Source organism: Rhinopithecus roxellana, chromosome 18 (genome assembly GCF_007565055.1).
Source record: "Rhinopithecus roxellana isolate Shanxi Qingling chromosome 18, ASM756505v1, whole genome shotgun sequence".
NCBI lineage: Eukaryota > Metazoa > Chordata > Mammalia > Primates > Cercopithecidae > Rhinopithecus > Rhinopithecus roxellana.
Window position 1 is genome coordinate 93,665,238 of NC_044566.1, and position 21,350 is coordinate 93,686,587.

The following is a 21,350-nucleotide window of genomic DNA, read 5'->3' on the forward strand; positions in this document are numbered from 1 at the left end:
GGAAACAGAAGTCATGAAACAGTATTTGTCCTTATTACGATGCATTCCCTTTTCTGTTCTGTTTCCTTTTCTCTTCTATCTCATTTTTTAAAAATTCTGATCATGGCCCACTAAAATGATCTTGAAACCCACTATAAATTGTTAAAGTAGTAAATTTTATGTATATTTTATCACAATTAAAACAATTTTTTTTTTTCTTGAGAGAGGGTCCTGCTCTGTCACCCAAGCTGGAGTGCAGTGGTAGTCATGGCTCACTGCAGCCTGCATCTCCCAGGCTCAAGCAATCTTCCAGCCTCAGCCTCCCGAGTAGCTAGGACTACAGGCATGCAGCGCCACACTCAGCTAATTTTTAAATTACTTGTGTAGAGATTGGGTCTCACTATGTTGCTCGGGCTGGTCTCAAACTCCTGAGCTCAAGGGATCCTCCTGCTTCGGTCTCCCAAAGTACTGGGATTATAGGCATGAGCCACCTTGCCTGGCCCAAAACAGTTGTTTTTTTTTTTTTTTTTTTTTTTTTTTTTTTTTTTTTTAACCAACTAATTGTGGATTTTAACCCAATGGTTGAAAAATACTGGACTACACATATTTAAGTTCTCCTCCAATTATTTTTATTTCATTTTATTTTATTTTTTTTGAGACGGAGTCTCGCTCTGCCGCCCAGGCTGGAGTGCAGTGGCCGGATCTCAGCTCACTGCAAGCTCCGCCTCCCGGGTTCACGCCATTCTCCTGCCTCAGCCTCGTGAGTGGCTGGGACTACAGGCGCCCGCCACGTCGCCCGGCTAGTTTTTTGTATTTTTAGTAGAGACGGGGTTTCACCATGTTAGCCAGGATCGTCTCGATCTCCTGACCTCGTGATCCGCCCGTCTCGGCCTCCCAAAGTGCTGGGATTACAGGCTTGAGCCACCGCGCCTGGCCTCCTCCAATTATTTTTAAAAATCTAATTGTTCAATCACAGAGGAAAAGTGCCTCTTTGACAAAACATTGATCATTTAAAATTTTATTTTCAGTTTTTTAAAAAATCAAGTTTTAAAATGTTTTCTTTTTAAAAAAAATCAACCGAGGGTAGTTTCAACTAAAGCTGAATCGAAATACCCCATGGCCCAGCATTTCTCAATCTGGGTACATCCTAAAGAAAATGAGTATGTAAGTTCACCAAGTGACGTGCACAGAAAGGTTCACAGCAGCGCTGTTTGTAACAGCCCTGCATGAAATACAACTCAGATGTTTATTAAAAGGAGAATAACTGTAGTCCCAACACTTTGGGAGGCTGAAGCCGGTGGACTGCCTGAGCTCAGAAGTTTGAGACCTGCCTGGCCAACATGGCGTAACCCTGTCTCTACCAAAAAATACAAAATTAGCCAGGCATAGTGGCATGCACCTCTGGTCCCAGCTACTTGAGGGACTGAGGCAAGAGAATCATTTGAGCCTTTGAGGTCAAGGCTGCAGTGAGCCATGTTTATGCCGCTGTGCTCCAGCCTGGGTGATGGAGCGAAAGCCTGTCTCCAAAAAAGAAGCAAAAAAAAAAAAAAAAAAAGAGCATGAATGTGTAAGTGTTGGTACAGCCAAACAAATGAATAGTATATAATAATGAGAGTGAATGAGCTACAACTGTTAGCAATGTAAATGAGTTCCACCTGTTGGGCTCGGCACCTGATACCGCAAAACATGGCACCTTGGCAACTGATGAAGAAACAAGATGATCACAGACCCTTCCCTCACCCTTTTATGTGACCGTTGGCTATAAAGGAATCCTCTGACCTATTTCACCAGAAAACAGATCGTAAGATCCTCCTTCCAGGACCAGGTGTGGTGGCTCACGCTTATGATCCTGTTAGCACTTTGGGAGGCCGAGGCAGGAGGACTTGAGGTCAGGAGTTTGAGACCAGCCTGGCCAACATGGTGAAAACCCGTCTCTACTAAAAATACAAAAGTTAGCTGGGCGTGGTGGTGCACATCTGTCATCCCAGCTACTCAGGAGGCTGAAGCAGGAGAATCGCTTGAGCCCAGCAGGCAGAGGTTGCAGTGAGCTGAGATCGTGCCACTGCACTCCAGCCTGGGCAACAGAGTGAGACTCCATCTCAGAAAGAAAAACAAAAAACAAAAAACAAAAAAAAAAAAAAAAAAGAAGAAGGAAATTGAAGAAACCTAAAGAAACAGAGAGACCTGTGATTTTTCTGTGCTTAGGTTTGATGAAGAGTGGATGGTTTTGGAGAAATCAGATTGGAGGGTGAAAAGGGTCTGATCGAATGGGGAAACCCTGGGGGACTGAGCAAGGCCTGTTTGCTCAGGCTCCTCCCTGTGACCCTGGTGCCTTCAGAGGTAAGGATGTTCCTTTCCTCTGGGTGTGTGCAGGGGACCTTTCAAACGAGGGTCTGTAAGCTGCTTCGGGGGCAGGGAGGGGCATAGTGGGGGGTAAGGGTGACTTTCTTGCTCCTTGTGTTTTCTTAAATGCCAAGATGCCATATTTTGGGGTAGCATGGCCTGAACCCCATCATACTCCATGGGCGCTGACCCCCTGCCATGGGAACTGTAGAAAGAAGAGTGTCTGCATTCACCCAGTACACACATGGGGTGCTGGCGACTGAGTCAGGCACTGGGGGAGGACGCCACCTCCATCCTGCTGGAGGAGCTTGCTGCTAACGAAGTCTGACCGGGTGAAGAGACTCTCATCTGATGTTACCGACTCTGCACCTTTCAGGCTCTGAAGCTGCCCGCACAGTAGGATCACAGGTCGGGGATGGTCAGGACAGGGGATTGTGTTGAACCCAGGGATCTCCCCAGAAGTTGCTTTTCTGACTAAATAGCTCCTTGGGGCATTTTCTCGTGGAATTTTTGCCAACTGCTTGAACCACTCCTTTGGCATTTCCCTCCCGATCTTGGTTCACTGACTTGTTCCCACGCCCTGAAGCGAGGGTGGTTTTGTTTCTTTTGGATTATCACCTGGTGGCCAGCAGGGTGCCTTAAACATAAAAGGTGCTTAAATCACAATTTTTGATTAAAGGAGAGAAAGAAGAAATAACTCCATTAAGTTGCAACTTCCTCTTGAAGGAAGGGGGCAGGGAAAAAACACGGTTGCTTTCAGATATTTTGAGGCTCCTCTTACGCCACAGCATGTTGCACAGAAGTGGAAGGTGTCCACGTCTGCCTTTTCCTAAAGAGCGTTTGCTGCGGAGATCTGAGGCTGGTCTGCGTTGCAGTGACGTTGGTGGCTACCTGGGTGACTGCAGTGACTCAGTTCACCTCTCTGGGTCTCAGCATCCTCATCTGCAACCTGGCCGGACTAGACAGGAGCCTCGATCTGATTGCTCTGTGTGGTGACTCTGTGAGGCCAAGGGGAGACATAAGGGTGGTTTCTCATCCCCAGCTGTCATCCCCACGTTCAGTGCCATGTGGTTCTCAGTGACTTTTGGGTTTCTCAACTTTCCCCTCAACTTTTAAGCTCCTTGCAGGCCATGGATGTGCCTTCACACGCCCTCCCCAGTGGCCAGCACAGGGAGCTAAGCAGATGCTTGATGTGTCCTGTGGGAAGAAGTCTCTGGATGATGTGGGCCAGTCTCACAGCCACCCCTGAATTCTGGCCCCCACCACAGGCTGGATAATCTCTTCCGCCCCAGCAGAGGATTTATGTAAGAGCCTGCTGCCGTTTCTACCCCATGGAACTCAGCTGGCTGAAATGAAATGTCTCTGCCCAAGAAACAATTAGACAATAACCCAAGACAATGTGGCATTCTGTGCGTGGCCCCAGCGATAAACATAGAAGGAAGGACCAGCAGGAGTGGTGGGGGAGCCGCGGCACTTGGGGCAGGGTCTGGTTCTGTCAGGTTGCCTGGGCCTGTGGGGGCTGCAGCTCCCGCTTAGACAAGGTCCCTGATGGGCAGCAGAGACCATAACTTGGCACGGGGCGGGGCAGACTCCAGGCCCTCCTGTGTGGGATTCCCCTGCACATCCCTCCATCACTTGTACACAGGCAACTTAGCGCCCGTGGCTGAGGCCAGCTGTGGCTCAGTAAATGCTTACTGAATGAATCAGGAATAAACCCCGTGTAGGCGGGATTCTACCATTTCTTGCCTTTTTTGGGGGCCTTCTAGGTCTCTTTTTTTTCAAACATTTAATCCTAAATGTCATGAGGAGCCCCAGGACATTTCTCCTGGAGCTTGTGGTCTGTGGACAAGTCAGGCACCTTTGGAAACTGCCTCAGCTCTTCCTTCTGGGGGTGGCAGGAGGGGAAGGTTTATGGTAAAGGTATATGATAAGACAGGACCTTTTCATCTAAGTTATCCCCAACAGGCCTGGAGTTTTGGGGGCATATCTGAAGGCCCAATTTACGTATGGGGAAAACTGGGTCCCGTAGCCTCCGTCAATGGGAGGCCAGGTAAGGGAGTGTGTTGACCACATTCTAGATTGGGGGAAGCTGGGACATAGTGGACTGGGGGCAGCTGTTCCACTGGGCTGGAGAGCTGGGCTTCACGCTGGGTTCACAGGCAGCCTCAGAAAGAACGGGTACACTTACCATGTCAATGATGACAATAATGTAGTGAGGGCCACATAGTCTTAATCAAAGGAGCTGCTCGGTGCCTCATTTATTAGCTAGTGATATGGCAGCGAAAACCATTCTTGCCCTTTGAAATGAGAGGAGCAAAAGAGCGGTGGCCTGGTGGCCGCAGCCCCCAGCCTTTCTCTGCTGGGGAGTGGTGGGTTTAACCTGCAGTCCCGCTGCCCAGCCCCTGCTAACTGCTGCTCTCGGAGCACTGCCTGTCTGGGCTGCAAATGCACCTGTCAGGCCCCATCAAGGCACCTTGCCTGGTCACAAAACCCGGGAAATCCAGAGCCAGGGCCATCTCCCCTCCACCTTCACACACGGAGCTGAGAGTGCCTGGGTCCCCGGGGGGCACTTCTTGCTTTCCCTTGCTCACTGCCCCAGTGAAGGGAGGACGGTGGCTGCTTTTGATTTTTCTGACTCTAGTGGCTTCACTGTCACATCTATGGGCTGAATCCCAGCCTGAGGGGTAGGCAGGGAAATGGAGCTGAAAGGAAATTGGCCTCCTGGGTGACTTTCCTCCTCCTCTCTTTTCTAGGGGATGGTGGGGGACTCATGGCTGTGCACAGGCATCCTGTGGCAGGGGATCACCTTGGCTGATACCCTGGGTGGATTTTTTCTCTCTCTCTCTTTTTTTTTTTCAGCAGGGGTATAAAGGGAGGAAGAGTGTCGAGTCTCGTGCCATGAACAGATTCCATTTCTGCAGAGGACAGTGTGCATGGGGACACCCTCTGAGGCTTTGGAGCCACCCGGGAAGGAGGCTGGCTGCTCACAGGCCTCCACCGGCCTCCTGGTGCATGTTCTTGGTGGGTGAGGTAAGCAGGCCAAGGGGTCTTCCCAGGGCATGAGAAACGTGCTTGGGCTCGGCTTGCAGCTGCTCTGTCCCCATGGCCTGCTAGGCCGTAGCTCACTCTGCTTCCACCCGTCGTTGGTGTACAGCATGCCCTCACCTACACGGATACTCCAGGATCCCAGCCACTGCTGTCAGGCCAGAAGGAGCAGAGGCCAGCATCAGCCTCCAGCCACCGACAAGACCAGGCTAGCTTTGCTGGGTCACCCCCTGGGAGAGAATTTTAGACAACTTCTGGAAGCACTTTTGATAATTCTCCCCCTTCATGACTGCATTGATTGATCATCTCTGAGCAGAGGCACGCCTGGCACGCTGCACCCAGCGCAGTGAGTCTCGGAAGGCAAAGGACCTTGTGAGAGGGAAACCTTCTCTCATCTAACGTTACCGACTCTGCACCTTTCAGGCTCTGAAGCTGCCCGCACAGTAGGATCACAGGTCGGGGATGCCTTCAGATGAAGGCACAAATAACCGACGTTAGGTCCTTTCCTGAGAGCAGATGGGATGGGGGAAGGGTGAGGTGCTTGTGCTTGTGGGGAGAGACCTGGCAGGCCTGTAAGCTGGGCTGCTTTTGTCCTGGGAAATGGTTTCCCCCGGCTGCTTTCCCCAGGCAGGCGGGAGCCACCTGGGGGCTGTCCTTGACTCTTGAGCTGGGCCGAGCGCTCCGAGATCTTGCCATTCCTTCCGTTTGTTCTCTGCACTCTCCTTCCCTGGGAGCAGCTCATGAACTGAGGCAGAGGTGGCTTCTCTCATCAACTCCAGGGCATGGCTATTTACTTAGTTAAGGGGTTAGAATGCTAGAAAAACAACTCTCTTACCTGAGTGTAATCTGTAAAAGAAAGAACAATAGGAAATAAAGTAGCAAAAGGATCATTGCGTGGGTTTTTACATATTTCTTATGGTATTGCCGTTTTATCAGGGCCAAACTCAGAAGAAAGCAAAGCCTGAACAGCTCTAGCCACAGCTTTGCTTGAGCGATGTTTCCCCTGCACGTCTTCTCTTCTCAAACAGGTCCTAACACTCTACCGCAGGCAGTAGGAGACCATCTTCCAAATACAGCCAGTAGCTGGCACAGCACTTGGAGAATTCTTGATAAAATTAAAAATACGTTTAAATTCAATTTTCAGAGAGCATGACTATCTCTACCTCTGTTGATATATCAGCTCTATCTTCACCTATCTATATCTATCCAGCCACCCATCTCTCTATTCGTCTATCCATTATCTCATCTATCACCTCTAGATCCATTTGACATTATCTATCTATCTATCTATCTATCTATCTATCTATCTATCTATCTATCTAATCTATGGATTCATTCATCCTCCATCCCTCTATATCTATCCATTATGTAATCTATAATCTCTATATCTCTCTATCATCTGTCTACCTATCATCTATATATCTAATCTATCTGTCCATCCATCCTCTATCCCTCTATTCATCTTTCTATTATCTCTATATCCATCTATCTATCAGTCACCTGGCATCTCTATCTATCAACGCTGTCATCTCTATATGTAAGTAATCTGTCATATCTGTCTACCTACCTATCTAATCTAGCATCTCTGTCTCTATCTATTCATCTATCTATGCATCCATCCAGCCACCCATCCATCCACCTATCCTGAGGTTCAAAGGGCTTTCTGGTGCTCCTCTCTTGGGTTAGCCAATTCCTAGAGACAGTAAACAACTCACCCATGAACACGCTCTTCAGTTCTTCAAATGCAAATACAATGGAATAGCACTCAGCAATGAGAATGAGCAAACTACAACTACACCCAACAATGCGGGTGATGCTCACAAACTAACGTTGAGCCCAAGAAGCGACACACATAAGATCATATAGCATGGTTTCATTTATTTAAAGGTCAAAGGCATGCAAAACTGAGTTGTGATTTTACAAGTTAGGAGAGTGGCCACACTTGAGTGAAGGTGGAGGTTGGGAGGGCAAAGGAGAGTTTCTGGGAGGCTGTGAGGTTGTGCTTCCTAATCTGGGTGCCGATCACATGGGTGAGTTCACTTTGTGAAAATTGACAAGGTGTGCTTTTAAGATCTGCACCCATTTTTGTATGTATGTGTTGTGGTTTAAAAAATGGCTGTAGGCTAGGTGTGGTGACTCACACCTGTGATCCCAGCAATTTAGCAGGCTGAAGTGGGCGGATCACCTGAGGTCAGGAGTTCGAGACAAGCCTGGCCAACATGGGGAAACCCCGTCTCCACTAAAAATACAAAAATTAGCCAGGTATGGTGGTGCACACCTGTAATTCCAGCTACTTGGGAGGCTGAGGCAGGAGAATCACTTGAACCCGGGAGGCGGAGGCTGCAATGAGCCAAGATCACACCACTGCACTCCAGCCTGGGTGACAGAGTGAAACTCCATCTCAAAAGCAAAAAAAAAAGCTCCAAATTCTTCTACTTTTCTCCCATGGAGAAGTGAAGACTATTCTGCCCCTGTACCCCTTTGAATCTAGATGAGTTTGTGACTAGCTTGTAAGTGATAGAAGGCAGTGGAAGTGATGATAGGACACTTTCAGGACTAGGTTAGAAAAGACGAGGCAGTGTTTTAGAATAGAGAGTATTCATAGAAAATCTGGGGCCAGGCACTGGGGCTCATGCCTATAATCCCAGCACTTTGGGAGGCCGAGGCAGCTGAATCACTTGAGGTCAGGAGTCATGGTGAAACCCCATCTCTACTACTTAGGAGGCCAAGGCATGAGAATTGCTTGAACCAAGGAGGTGGAGGTTGCAGTGAGCCAACCTCCTCTGCACTCCAGCCTGGGTGACAGAGTAAGACTCTGTCTCAAAAAAAAAGAAAAAAAAAAAAAGAAGAAAAGTCGAGGTTCAGGAAGGCCAACAGGTCAGCAGATAACTGCCATTGAAGGACAGTTTGCTGCTCACAGATCCCAAGAGGAGAGGGCACACCCCATCACGCAGGACCACCGGGGAGACAGAGGGTTGGTCAGGAGGTAAAGGGAGCAGGCAAAAATGTGGGCAAGGGTAGTTTTAGGGTACACAGGCTTAGGATTGGCTGGTTTGAATCATTTCAGCAAGCTCTGAGACACGGGGACTGTCCCCAGTTGTGTGGCACCTGGCCCTGGGGTGGTTAGGGCAGGTGGATAGCGTCCTGGTGTGTGAGAGCCAGTAAATGGAGCCCATGGAAACGAAGGACTCTGGATTGGTAGGTTTGCATTTGAAGAACTGAAGAGCGTGTTCATGGGTGAGTTGTTTACTGTCTCTGGGCATTGGCTAACCCTGGGAGAGGCAGTCCCTCCACAGTCAGCGAGGTCCCCAAATATCAAAGCATCAGAGTACAGAAAATAAAAGACGTGGTTAACACATGCAGCTTCTGTCCTGTTTGCTGGGACACTCTCTTTCAGCACCTCGAGTTGTCATATCAGAAGTCTGATTACCCTGAGGCTGGCATGCTGGGAGAAGCCATAGGCATATGCTCCAGTGGACAGCCCTAGCCCAGGTTCCAGCCAGCAGACAGCTTCAACAGCCACACACGGGAGTGAAGTCACTTCCAGGAGGCCCCAACCCCTGCCCCGGAGTAACCCCCAGCTGTTGATCCTTCCCAGCAGACACCTCCAAGATTAGGGAGCAAAGAAAAGCCATTCTCACTGTGCCCTCTTGAATATCCTGACCCACAGAATCCACAAACATGATAAAACTATGTTTCCAGTTGCTGTTTGGGGTAATTTGTTACACAGCCACAGTAGCTAGAACAGTGTGTTGCATTTCAACAAAAAGCTTACTGGAAAAGATATGTTTTATTATACTTGTGCGTGTTGCCTCAGCAAAACTATTCATTATTACAACTCCAGAGGCACAACTCCACAGATACAGTGTTTTTTGTTTTTGTTTTTGTTTTTGTTTTCTTTTTTCCTCTCCGGGCACCTGCGTGAGATGGCTTCTGGTGCTGCTGGCGTGAGCAGCCTCCCCGGCAATGCCAGCTCCTGCCGTCCTCACCTCCCGGCTTCAGTGGCCGGCATGGCACTCTGTTCTACACAGCCCTCCTGGTCTTCAGTACCCCGGGGACATCCTTGCCCTTTGTCTTACCTGTCAAAAGGGCAGGAAGATCAACTCCACAGGTGTCTACCTGGTGCACCTGGCTGTGCCCGACCTGCTGTTCACTGTGGCCTTGCCGGGAAGGGTGGTGTGTTATGTGCTGGGCTTCAGCTGCCCTTTCAGCGAGGGGCTCTGCAGGCTGATGGCGTTTGTGCTCTACACCAACACCTATGGGGTGCTCAACCTCATGGCCTGAATGAGCGTGGACCATTAGCTGGCTGTGGTCTGCACCCCACTGGGGCCCGTGGCTCCACACGGCTGGCCTCGCCGGGCTGGTCTGCATGACTGTCTGGACCTTGGTGCTGCTGCAGACGATGCCCTTGCTCTTGATGCCCATGACCAAGTCGATGGCGGGCAAGCTGGCCTGCATGGAGTACAGCATTGTGGAGCTGGTCCTCGGGCTGCCCCTCATGGTCCTGGCGGCCTGTGCCGTTGGCTTCTGTGGGCCAGTGTGGATCATCCTGTCCTGTTATGTGAAGATCACCTGGAAGCTGTGCAGGACAGCTGGGAGGACCCAGTGACCAGCGGGAAAGGATATCACCGGCGGGACAGCCCGGGAGGACCCAGTGACCAGCTAGAAAGGATGCCACCGGCGGGGCTGCCCGGGAGGACCCAGTGACCAGCTAGAAAGGATGCCACCGGCGGGGCTGCCTGCTCACGCTGCTGGTACTGGTGGCCGTGGTGGTCTGCTTCAGCCCCTACCACCTCAACATCATGCGGTTCGTGGCCAGAGGGATGCTCCGCCTGCCATCCTGTGCCGAGCAGAGGGCTTTCGAACTGTTCCTTCAGGCCCCCGTGGCCCTCATGAACATGAACTGCAGCATTGAGCTCATCATTTACTTCTTTGCATCCACGTTTTACAGGAAATGGCTCCTGGGCATTTTAAAGCTCAAAGTGTCTTCCGCCTCCTCCTCCTCTGCCCCAGGAAAAGCTTCTTCAGAAACACCAAGAGTCACGCAGGCCAGAGGTTCTATGTCCTTAGTGGAGCATGTGGTCTAACGTGTCATTTGCTTTACGACTATATCTAGGGAGGGGTCCAGCGTGGGGGTATTGAAGTTGATACATTTTGGGCAAAAGGATCTTTAAGGAAAAGAATATAGAATAAGAAATATAAAATGAGGCCAGCGTGGTGGCTCACTCCTGTAATACCAGCACTGTGGGAGGCCGAGGGGCAGATCACCTGAGGTCAGGAGTTCAAGACCAGCCTGGCCAACACGGGGAAACCCCGTCTCTACTAAAGTACAAAAATTAGCCAGGTGTGGTGGTGGGTGCCTGTAATCCCAGCCACTCAGGAGGCTGAGGCAGGAGAAACACTTGAACCACAGGTTGCAGTGAGCCGAGATTGCACCACTGCACTCCAGCCTGGGCGACAAGAGCGAGACTCAGTCTCAAAACAAAAACAAAAACAAAAACAAAAAACCAAAAAGAAAGGAAATACAAAATTAGAGGCCGGGCGCGGTGGCTCAAGCCTGTAATCCCAGCACTTTGGGAGGCCGAGACGGGCGGATCACGAGGTCAGGAGATCGAGACCATCCTGGCTAACCCGGTGAAACCCCGTCTCTACTAAAAGGTATAAAAAACTAGCCGGGCGAGCTGGCGGGCGCCTGTAGTCCCAGCTACTCGGGAGGCTGAGGCAGGAGAATGGCGTAAACCCGGGAGGCGGAGCTTGCAGTGAGCTGGGATCCGGCCACTGCACTCCAGCCCGGGCGACAGAGCGGGACTCCGTCTCAAAAAAAAAAAAAGAAAGAAATATAAAATCAGAGACAGGGTCTTTGAAGGGACAGTGTAAGGATGGAGTCCTGAGGTTTGGACTTCAGTTTCCTGACGACCACAGCTCTAACATCTCTTAGTAAATGGCAGTGGAGTTCCTCTGCCCCTAAGGGGTGTTTTTTTTTTTTTTTTTTTTTTTTTTTCCCCGGGAAAAGTCTATTTTCATGTCAGTGCAGAAGAGACTGGAAGAAATGGCTGAGCACTAGGTCAACAATGGAGGCTGCTTCCAGTTTTTGGGGTGAAATGCTGTAAAGAGCAAGAACACTTCCCCTTCTCTTCCAAAAAAAACCTTCCCAATTCTTAGCATTAGCATTTACTAAAATGTCAAGGTTTTTCTGAAAAACTTGGAAAACAAGGAGAAGATGCACAGCCAGGCGCTGGGCTGACCCTCTGCAGGGGGTCGGGAGGGGCTGTGCCAAGCGGGGAAGGGACTTTGTGTGCTTTTGTGTGGTGGTTTGGATCTTGGACAATGCGAAAGCATTCACGGATGCACGTGCCATTGGGAAGAACACTGGGGAAAGGAAAAAGTCAGAAAAGCAGGCACTTTTTTTTCATTTGTTTAGTGTGTCAGAAAGGCTGTATCCATTTAAATGCTGCTTACATTAGATGAAAACAAACCTTTGCAAGAACGAACTTTGAAAGAAGTTTCATTGCAACTTCTTCAGACTAACTGAAGCATTTTTTTTTTTTTTTTTTTTGAGACAGAGTCTCGCCCTGTCACCCAGGCTAGAGTGCAATGGCACAATTTCATCTCACTGCAACCTCCATCTCCCAGGTTCAAGCGATTCTCCTGCCTCAGCCTCCAGAGTAGCTGTGATTACAGGTGCGCGTCACCACACCCAGCTAATTTTTTGTGTCTTTAGTAGAGACGGGGTTTCACCTTGTTGGCCAGGCTGGTCTCGAACTCCTGACCTCGTGATACACCCGCCTTGGCCTCCCAAAGTGCGGGGATTACAGGCATGAGCCACCGTGCCTGGCCAAGTCGGATGCCATTTATGGAGCATTTTGACATGGGTGACATGGGTAATTTTGTGTTTTGTAAAGTATTAGGTTGGTGCAAAACTGCGGTTCTGCCGTGACTTTTGCACCAACCTAATAGAATGTGTGCTTTCCTGTCAAGCGCATGTTCCTGACAGTCCCTGGCCCTCCCTGACAGTCCCTGGCCTTTCCCTCTGTCCCCACCATCCCTCCCACTCTGGCGGTTCAGACAGGAATAAACATGGAGTCCTGCCTCAAGCCCTCCCCAGTCACTGTCTCCCAGAGACCCACTTCTCTCCTGATGCTTCTTGCATCTTCCAATTTCCGGCTACGTTTTGGACATTTGACTCTCTTCAAGGCAGGACTTCACATACACTTTCTTGAGTGGGGAATATCTCATCCTGTGATGTTGTGATCAAATAAGGAACATGTATTTGGTCTTTCCCCTCGTTCCTGGCATAGAGCTCCTAAAACCCTTGGAATTTTCTAAGAGGTAGGGGTGAGAGGGCATCTTTCTTTCTTCATCACAAGCCCTTTTCGATCACACTTGAGTTTATGCCAATGAGGCGACTCTTGCCTGGACCCAGAAGATAAGGTTGGTTGCTGGAGGAACCACCATGTGGTTAGAGGGTTGGAACTTTCAGCCCCATCTCTTAGCTCCTGGAGAGAGGAGAGGGGCCGAAGATTGAGTCCAATCACCAATGATTTAATCAGTCACGTGTCTGTAATAGACCCTCCATAAAACCCAGAAGTAATGGAGTTCTAGAAGCTTCTGGTGGTGAATTCCACGTCTGGAGGATGGTGCACGTCAAACTCCATGGGGACAGAAGTCCCTGAAATCAAGCCCCTTCCCAACCCAAGCAGCTCTTCATCGGGATGTTTATCTGCATCCTTTATGTATTATATCCTTTTGAATAAGCTGGTAATTAATAGTAAGTAAAATGCCCCTTGAGTACTGTGAGCTGTTATAGCAAATTATCAAACCTGAGGAGGGGACTCTCAATTTGTAGCCAAGTTGGACAGAAGCGTGGTAACCTGAGGACCCACTACTTGAGACTGGCATCTGAAGTGGGGGGCAGTCTTGTGGGATAGGGCCCTAACCCAGGGTCAGGGGGCTGCACTAACTTTGGGTAGCTAGTGTCAGGATTGAATTACATTGCGGGACACCTAGTTGGTGTCCTCAGAGAATTAATTGTTGGTGTATAAAGAAGCACGTTTTGTTCCACTTACATCCTGGCAACTGGATTGCAAGGTCCTGAAGGAAATGTCTGCTGTGGCACCCTTGCTTGATGCCCCAGACAGCTGGCACTACCCCACGCAGGGAGTTAGCGCTCCGGATGCCCCACTGGTTTGAATGGACGAGGATCGTTTCTCTTATGAAGTCTGATTTGTCAAATCCTACGAAAAACCCTCAGGAGCTCATGTTGAGGTCCTGGCCACACTTCTCCTCCATGTCTGCTTCCAGCTTGGAGGCAGAGAGGCTCAAAGGCTCAAAGAATTTGGAACTCTGCTCTTGGAGCCCTGTGACTTCAAGAGTGAAGAAACTCAACTGAACGGCCTCCTCTGCATCTGCTGGTGGCCGTGCTGAACAAATCCTGTAGGTGCCTAGTAGTTTGCTTCCACACCTGGCTGGGGCTAAATGCAAAGCACACACCCCTGATGCATTTGCACTAACCGATCTCTTCTCAAAGGGCATGAAGGTACGAGAGAGCCTGGCCAGCCAGTGGTGTGAAGAGGAGGAGGGACCAGGGGCGGCAGAGGGGCCTCCAGCAGGGACACCGAGGTCTGGCTGCCTCTGGACATTACAGATCCTCCTTCCTGGGCCACCTCTCAAGTGTTTCTCACACCCAACCCGGCCTGTTACAGCTCCAAAGCTGCGTGGGGCTCGCCTGTTACAAGCATGAGGAAGCTGGAAGGAGACAGTCATACCAGAGGGCATTTGAGAATGAAACAGGAGCAGGAAAGAGGCCCAAGATCGCGAGGTCTGGCAAGAAGAGGTAGAACCGGGTGGGAAGAGAGAGCACAGCCGAGATGCCCTTCTGCTTGCGGTGCTGGCCATGAATGGCAGTGGGTGTTCTTTTTAGCGATGGCCATGATGGGTTGGATTTACAGAGAGAGGTCTCAGTTCTGAAGGCTGAGTTCTGAATAGGGACTGGATATTTGCATTGAAATGTGATCCCCAAGGTTGGGTTATGGGGGCGGATCTCTCATGAACCGTTTGGTGCCCTGTCCATGGTGATGAGTGACTTCTTACTCAGACAGGCGAGATCTGGTTGCTTAAAGAGCCTGGCACCTCCTTCTTCTCTCTCTTGTTCCCACTTTCACCGTGTGACCGCCTGCTCCTGCTTCACCTTCCACCAGGAGTCAAAGCTCCCTGAGGCCTTCCCAGAAGCCGAGCAGATGCAGATGCCGTGCTCGTACAGCCTGCAGAACCCGAGCAAGTTAAACATTTTTCCTGATAAATTACCCAGCCTCAGACATTTCTTTATAGCAAGGAAAACAGAGTAACCCAGGGCGATGGGAGGAGGCACCTTGCGAAGGATCTGCACCCACACCTCACTTTCCTCATCTGTTAAAGGAAACTATCATATCTGCACAAGGGACTATCATATTTGCCATGTGGAATATTTGTGGGGATTCCATGGAGCACCATGTGTGTCAATTCTTTAAAACTAAAAACTCATTTAAAATGGAAACAGATTGTGGCCACTGATATTTGTAAGGGGTGCTAGACCAACTCACATCAGTGGGGATATCAGTGTATCTTTTCTTGTTACTGGAGTTAGAAAGTGTGAACACCCAGGCCACCCCCTCAACCCAGGAGCCGCGGTTCTCAGACTGTGGTCCAGGGACCAGCAGCAGCAGCGACTCCAGACCCTGCCCAGATCTGCCGAGTCAGCCCCACTAGGGTGGGGCCTTCACTGTTTTACCAGCCCTCCGACGGACCTTTGGAAAATCCTAGTGCCCAAGTCTGAGAACCACTGGCCAAGATGAGTTCAGTCAGCATCTCTAGGAGAGGGACTCAGGCACAGGTTATTTATTTATTTTTATTTTCATTTAATTCAATTTTTTTATTATACTTTAAGTTCTAGGGTACACGTGCACAACGTGCAGGTTTGTTACATATGCATACATGTGCCATGTTGGTGTGCTGCACCCATTAACTCATAATTTGCATTAGGTATTTCTTCTAATGTTATCCTGCCCACAGCCTCCCACCCCACTACAGGCCCCAGTGTGTGATGTTCCCCATCCTGTGTGTATGTGTTCTCATTGTTCAATTTCCACCTATCAGTGAGAACATGCAGTGTTTGGCTTTCTGTCCTTGCGATAGTTTGCTCAGAATGATCGTTTCCAGCTTCATCCATGTCCCTACAAAGGACATGAACTCATCCTTTTTTATGGCTGCATAGTATTCCATGGTGTATATGTGCCACATTTTCTTAATCCAGTCTATCATTGATGGACATCTGGGTTGGTTCCAAGTCTTTGCTATCATGAATAGTGCCGCAATAAACATACATATGCATGTGTCTTTATAGCAGTATGATTTATAATCCTTTGGGTATACACCCAGTAATGGGATGGCTGGGTCAAATGGTATTTCTAGTTCTAGATCCTTGAAGAATCGCCACACTGTCTTCCACAATGGTTGAACTAGTTTACAGTCCCACCAACAGTGTAAAAGTGTTCCTGTTTCTCCACATCTTCTCCAGCACCTGTTGTTTCCTGACTTTTTAATGATGGCCATTCTAACTGGTGTGAGGTGGTATCTCATTGTGGTTTGGATTTGCATTTCTCTGATGGCCAGTGATCCCAGTCACTTTGAGTGGATTTCAAGGATTATCTGAATAGATGGGGAAGGAAGGAAGAGCGGGACCCTAGTGAGGGATTCGTGTTTTCTGGACTTTGGACAGGTCAGAAGGTGGGGTCAGTCTGCTTCAACTGTGGGAGGGTTGAGAAAGGAGAGAAGGTGAATGCAGGTGGGAGGAGCAAGAAGTTGCAGAGAGGAGGAGGTCATGGACTGAGACCCAGACTCACCCCCAAATCCCACCAGGACTCTGCTAGGCCAGCTGACAGCGGCTGGGAATGCTTGGCACCCCAGCCCTAACCGTCTGGCTGGTAAGGCAGGTACAAACCCTCCCACCTGAGTTCCCATCAGTTCTTCCAGCACAGACGTGGCTTCTGATCTTGATATCCTGCTGAGATTAGGAGATGAGATCAACTGTCCCTGTTCTAATAACCATCTTCTGCAGCTGCAGAAGATCTGAGTAGATCTGAGGCTGGAACTCGCCAAAGTAAAGCTGCAGTAGACAGTATTAAACAGGCAGGGAAGACTTCACTCAAGGCTACTGCAAGAGTAAAGAGGCCAAAGCTCAGTCGGAACTCAATTCTGTGGAAGTAAAGGGTGGAGGGTTTTAAACACCATAGTGAGCCAGAAAAGTCCTGGGTGATGTTGGGGGAGGTCCAAGGTCATCTGCGTTTGCTAAGTGGCTTTCTACAAAGGTGAAATAAACTTCTCATAGCTTTTGATGGGGGATAGTTGTGCAGGGAGCAAGGGGCCTGCCCTGCCAAAGGGACCAGGAGGCAGAGGCACTGTCTTCCTTGACGATGACATTTCAAAGAGATGGCTCCTGGGTCCTTGAGGAGGACAGTCCTGTTTCATACAACTGGTTAGAGGCTGGGAGAAGATTTCTGTGTCATAGAGGCAGAGAAAGAATTGACAATTGCAAGTTTTCTTTTTTTTTTTTTTTTTGAGACGGAGTCTCACTCTGTCGCCCAGGCTGGAATGCAGTGGCCGGATCTCAGCTCACTGCAAGCTCCGCCTCCCAGGATTACGCCATTCTCCTGCCTCAGCCTCCGGGTAGCTGGGACTACAGGCGCCCGCCACTGCGCCCACCGCGCCCAGCAATTTTTTTGTACTTTTTTAGTAGAGACGGGGTTTCACCGTGTTAGCCAGGATGGTCTCGATCTCCTGACCTCGTGATCCGCCAGTCTCGGCCTCCCAAAGTGCTGGGATTACAGGCTTGAGCCACCGCGCCCAGCCGACAATTGCAAGTTTTCTAAAGTAAATGCATCAGGGGCCTGTAAAGGGAAGGTCAAAGGCCTAGAATGAGGAAAGAGCCTGCTGACAGCCGAGTCAAGGCGAGGAGAACCTTAGGGCTGTCTTGGTCACACCAAGCCCATCAGGCCCTCCTGGTGCAGCCAGTGTCTGCTAAGAGCCTGCAGTGGGTGGGGGGCCCGCAATGGCTCTAACTGTGCTGCCGGCCCACTGTTGACAGCAGCTCTCCCATTTACCGAGGCTTTGATTTTTCCAGGCCCTGTGCTAAGCCATTCACAGAGACGATCTTTTTTTGCATTTCTCATGATTATTTCATTTAGGCATCATTATTATCAGCACACAACAGATGAGGAAACTGGGCCATCAAAGTCACACGGGGGTGGACAGCAGAGCTGAGATTCAAAGCCACCCCTGATGGCAGAGCCCACGTACAAATTCACGCTCGTCACAAAAAGGCTGTGAGCGCAGGCCCCGAGCTCATGACAAGGTCAGCGTGGCCCACGGTCAGCCCCCCACACCCCTGGGTTTCCACAGAACTCATCTATGGCAGCCTGCCCCGGGACACTGACTGCTTTCAGTTCGTCCTGGACAAAGCTCCTCAAGTTTCAACGCTTTAATGTGGACACAGGCATCGCCTGGGGTCTTAAGATGCAGCTTCTTCTCCTGTCAGTCTGGGCTGGGGCCTGAGAGTCTGCATGTCTAAGCTGATGCTGATGCTGCTGATCCAGGCCTTGTGCTTTGAGCAGGGAGCTCAGCGGTGGTGGGGCCCGTGGCCTCCTGGCCTGCTTTCCTCATCAAACCATTGGTCCGCAACTTTGGCTGCACATGAGAATCGTCGGGGGACTTGGAAAAACTCCTGATGCGCACCTGGGTCCCCCCCGCAGAGATCTGATGTAACTGTTGTGGGTGTGGCTGGTGTTAGGATTTTCCAAAGGTCTCCAGTGATTCTGATGTGTGGCCTCTTCTGAGAACCGGAGCACTAAAGAAGGGAAGAGATTTAAGAGACATTTCAAAGGAGAAATCAAGAGAGGAGGCCCGCCTGTGTTTTTTTTTTTTTTTTTTTTGAAAAATAAAGTGAGGGATTATATATTAGGGGTCTCCAGAGAAACAGAAGCAATATGACACACACACAACACACACACACGGATACACACACGTGTGTGTTTGCACCGTAGGAGTAGTGGGACCTCGCAAATCTGAAATCCACAAAGGAGGCCAGGCAGGCCGGAGACTCGAGCAGGACTTCTATGTTGTGGGATTGAGGTAGAATTGCTTCTTCTCCAGAAAACTCAGTCTTTGCTCTTAATGCCTCCAGCGGATGCGGGGAGGCTCACCTTCCCCCTGTTATGGAGGGCAATCAGCTCTACCCAAAGTCCACTGATTTAAATGTTAACCTCATCTAAAAAATACCTTCCCCACGACATCTACAGCAGTGTTTGTCCAAAGAGCTGAGCATCATAGCCTAGCCAAGTTGCCACAGAAAATGAACCATCACAGGTGACTACAAGGTCAAATGTCTATGGGAATGTGAATAAAACTAGGAATGATTGGCAGCGAAGTGGGTTTGGGGAGAATGTGAGTGAGTTTGACAGGCCAGGTCCAGGGCCCCTTTTTGGAGACCTTTGCCAACACCTGACTCTGGCCCACTGTGTAGTTGGTTCGGGCTGCTGTAACAAAGTGCTGTGAACGGTGAGGCTGAGACACAACGGAAACTTCTTGTCCCACAGCTCTGGAGGTGGAAGTCTGAGATCAAGGCACTGGTGGGGCTGGTTCCTTCCGGGGGCTGTTAGGAAGAACCTGCCCGTCCTCCCCAGACCGCTGGTTCTTGCTGGCGCTCTTCGACATTTCCAACCTGGCAGATCCGTTGCTCCAGCCTCTGCCGCCATCTTCGTGCGGCCTTCTCCCCCCGTGTCTCTCCTTTACCTGGTGTTTCTCTCCTCGAATAAGGACACCAGTCGTGCTGGGTTAGACCCACCCTAATGACCTCATGTTGGCTTGATTACATCTACAAAGACCTTATTTCCATTTAAGAACATACAGATGCCAGGGGTTAGGATTTCATATCTTCTGGGGGGACCCACAACACCCACCCATTTCTGAACACCCCTCTTTCCAGACACTCTCCTGTTCTCTGATTCTCATCTAATCCCTGACGCCTCCCCCACTTCAAGTCCCTACACACTGCCTCAGAGCCCGACTGCAAAGGTGAGGCTTGGAGAAGGAATGGGAGGGGTCTCTTTTAAACACTAGTTGCTTTTTAAAACAAGTTTAACTTGTATGGTTTGTTTTTCAGACCCTATCAAAATAATCTCGTGTCAAAATGGAAGCACGAGAGGAACCACTTCTAACGGTTTCCTCATCCCACAGGATCAGGACAGAGGCAGGGCACAGGCCAGGAGCAGCCCTGTGAGCCAGGGCTCCACATTACTCTACAGTAAGGAGGCCTCGAACCCTGTTCCCTGTGGGCGGACAGTGACCACCCAACCAGAATGTCCAAGGACTTTACCACTGACTGGAGGATGGTGTAATGACACCTAAGAATTGTAATCACTTGACATTTTAAGGAGGAAGAACAGAAAGTTTCATGAATCATGTTTGTAGATTCTCACATGTTCCGATGGGCTCTTGACTTTCTCCAGAAAGCACATTTCCACCGAGAGTCCCACTTCCTGGGTACTGCTGCACACCGCAGGTACCCACTATCCAGCTTTCACTACGGTTCTCTCACTTCACTAAGTCACAGCATACCGGAGGGACACAGAGACTAACAAGTTCCCCTGGCCTGTGACGGTTGTGGGCAGCCAGGCTTGGGGCAGGCCGTGCCACCTGAGGGCACAGCAACCCTGCGGCACACGAGTCAGACCACATCTCAGGCAACGCGAGTGCCTCTTGGTGTGGGCGCCCTGTTCCTCTGTAATTGAAGAAATCTGGAAAGTCACATTTTCTTTTTTTTTTTTTTGAGACGGAGTCTGGCTCTGTCGCCCGGGCTGGAGTGCAGTGGCCGGATCTCAGCTCACTGCAAGCTCCGCCTCCCGGGTTTACACCATTCTCCTGCCTCAGCCTCCCGAGTAGCTGGGACTACAGGCGCCCGCCACCTCGCCCGGCTAGATTTTTGTATTTTTTTTAGTAGAGATGGGGTTTCACTGTGTTAGCCAGGATGGTCTCGATCTCCTGACCTCGTGATCCACCCGTATCGGCCTCCCAAAGTGCTGAGATTACAGGCTTGAGCCACCGCGCGAGGGTCACATTTTCTAATGCCAAAGGCCAGTTTCACCTTTTGAGGCTCAGATCTGTGGATCCTAAGGAATCTTGACACATGGTCTGCTGAGCTCTGTGATTAGCAGGACAGGCAGCAGGGGAGTTGGTCTCAGGGGGTGAGGAGTCCATGTGTATGTGTGTGTGTGTGTGTGTGTGTATGTGTGTGTGTATGTGTGTGTGTGCGTGTGCAGTAATACCTGATATAAGCCTCTTGGGTAGGTTGCACATAAGGTGTAAAATGCTAGAAATTGACCAAGGTAGAACATTGCCAGAACTTCAGTCCCAGGCTGACTCAGCTCAGTCCCCGCGTGTAAAGGACTGCCCTCTGAGACATGGGTGAGGACGCATGCACAAAGCGCAGGGCGGGAACCTTCTTCAGCTCTAGTAATTTACGATTTTGTCTCTAGGCCAATACTCATCTTCCACATTCATTCCCACATTCATCCCGTGTGGTCCTGGGTGTTAGAGACATAGTGGGTAGATGTCGTCTCCAGTCTCGTGGCCCAGGTAGGCCAGCAGGGGACACACAGAATTGTAATCAGACAATTACAATGTAACATGCAAAGTGTGTTAGGTGCTGGGTGGAGACTGACATCGGAGAAGGGGTTAGGGAAATTCTGGGAGAGCTCCCGGGTTTGGGGTTGGGGGACTGGATTGAAGGTGCTGTCACTTCCTGAGATATGGAGTGTGGAGTCAGATGAAGTTTGAGGGTAGAAGAAGTGGGCTTAGGGGTCCTGGGACAGGCACATGGCGGTGTCCAGTATAAAGTGGGACATACGAGGCGTGCAGTCTGGAAGAGCGATTTAGGGTGAGGGCACAGGAGGGGT

General features: G+C 50.1%; 1 long non-coding RNA gene across 1 annotated transcript; it reads left to right on the forward strand.

Moving 5' to 3' along the window:
• The first annotated feature begins 2,139 nt into the window (after window positions 1–2,139).
• LOC115894569 lies at window positions 2,140–6,221 on the forward strand. Its single transcript, XR_004054695.1, has 3 exons — window positions 2,140–2,319; window positions 5,182–5,352; window positions 5,477–6,221. It is a non-coding gene; the product is annotated as an uncharacterized LOC115894569 (long non-coding RNA).
• The last annotated feature ends 15,129 nt before the right edge of the window (window positions 6,222–21,350 follow it).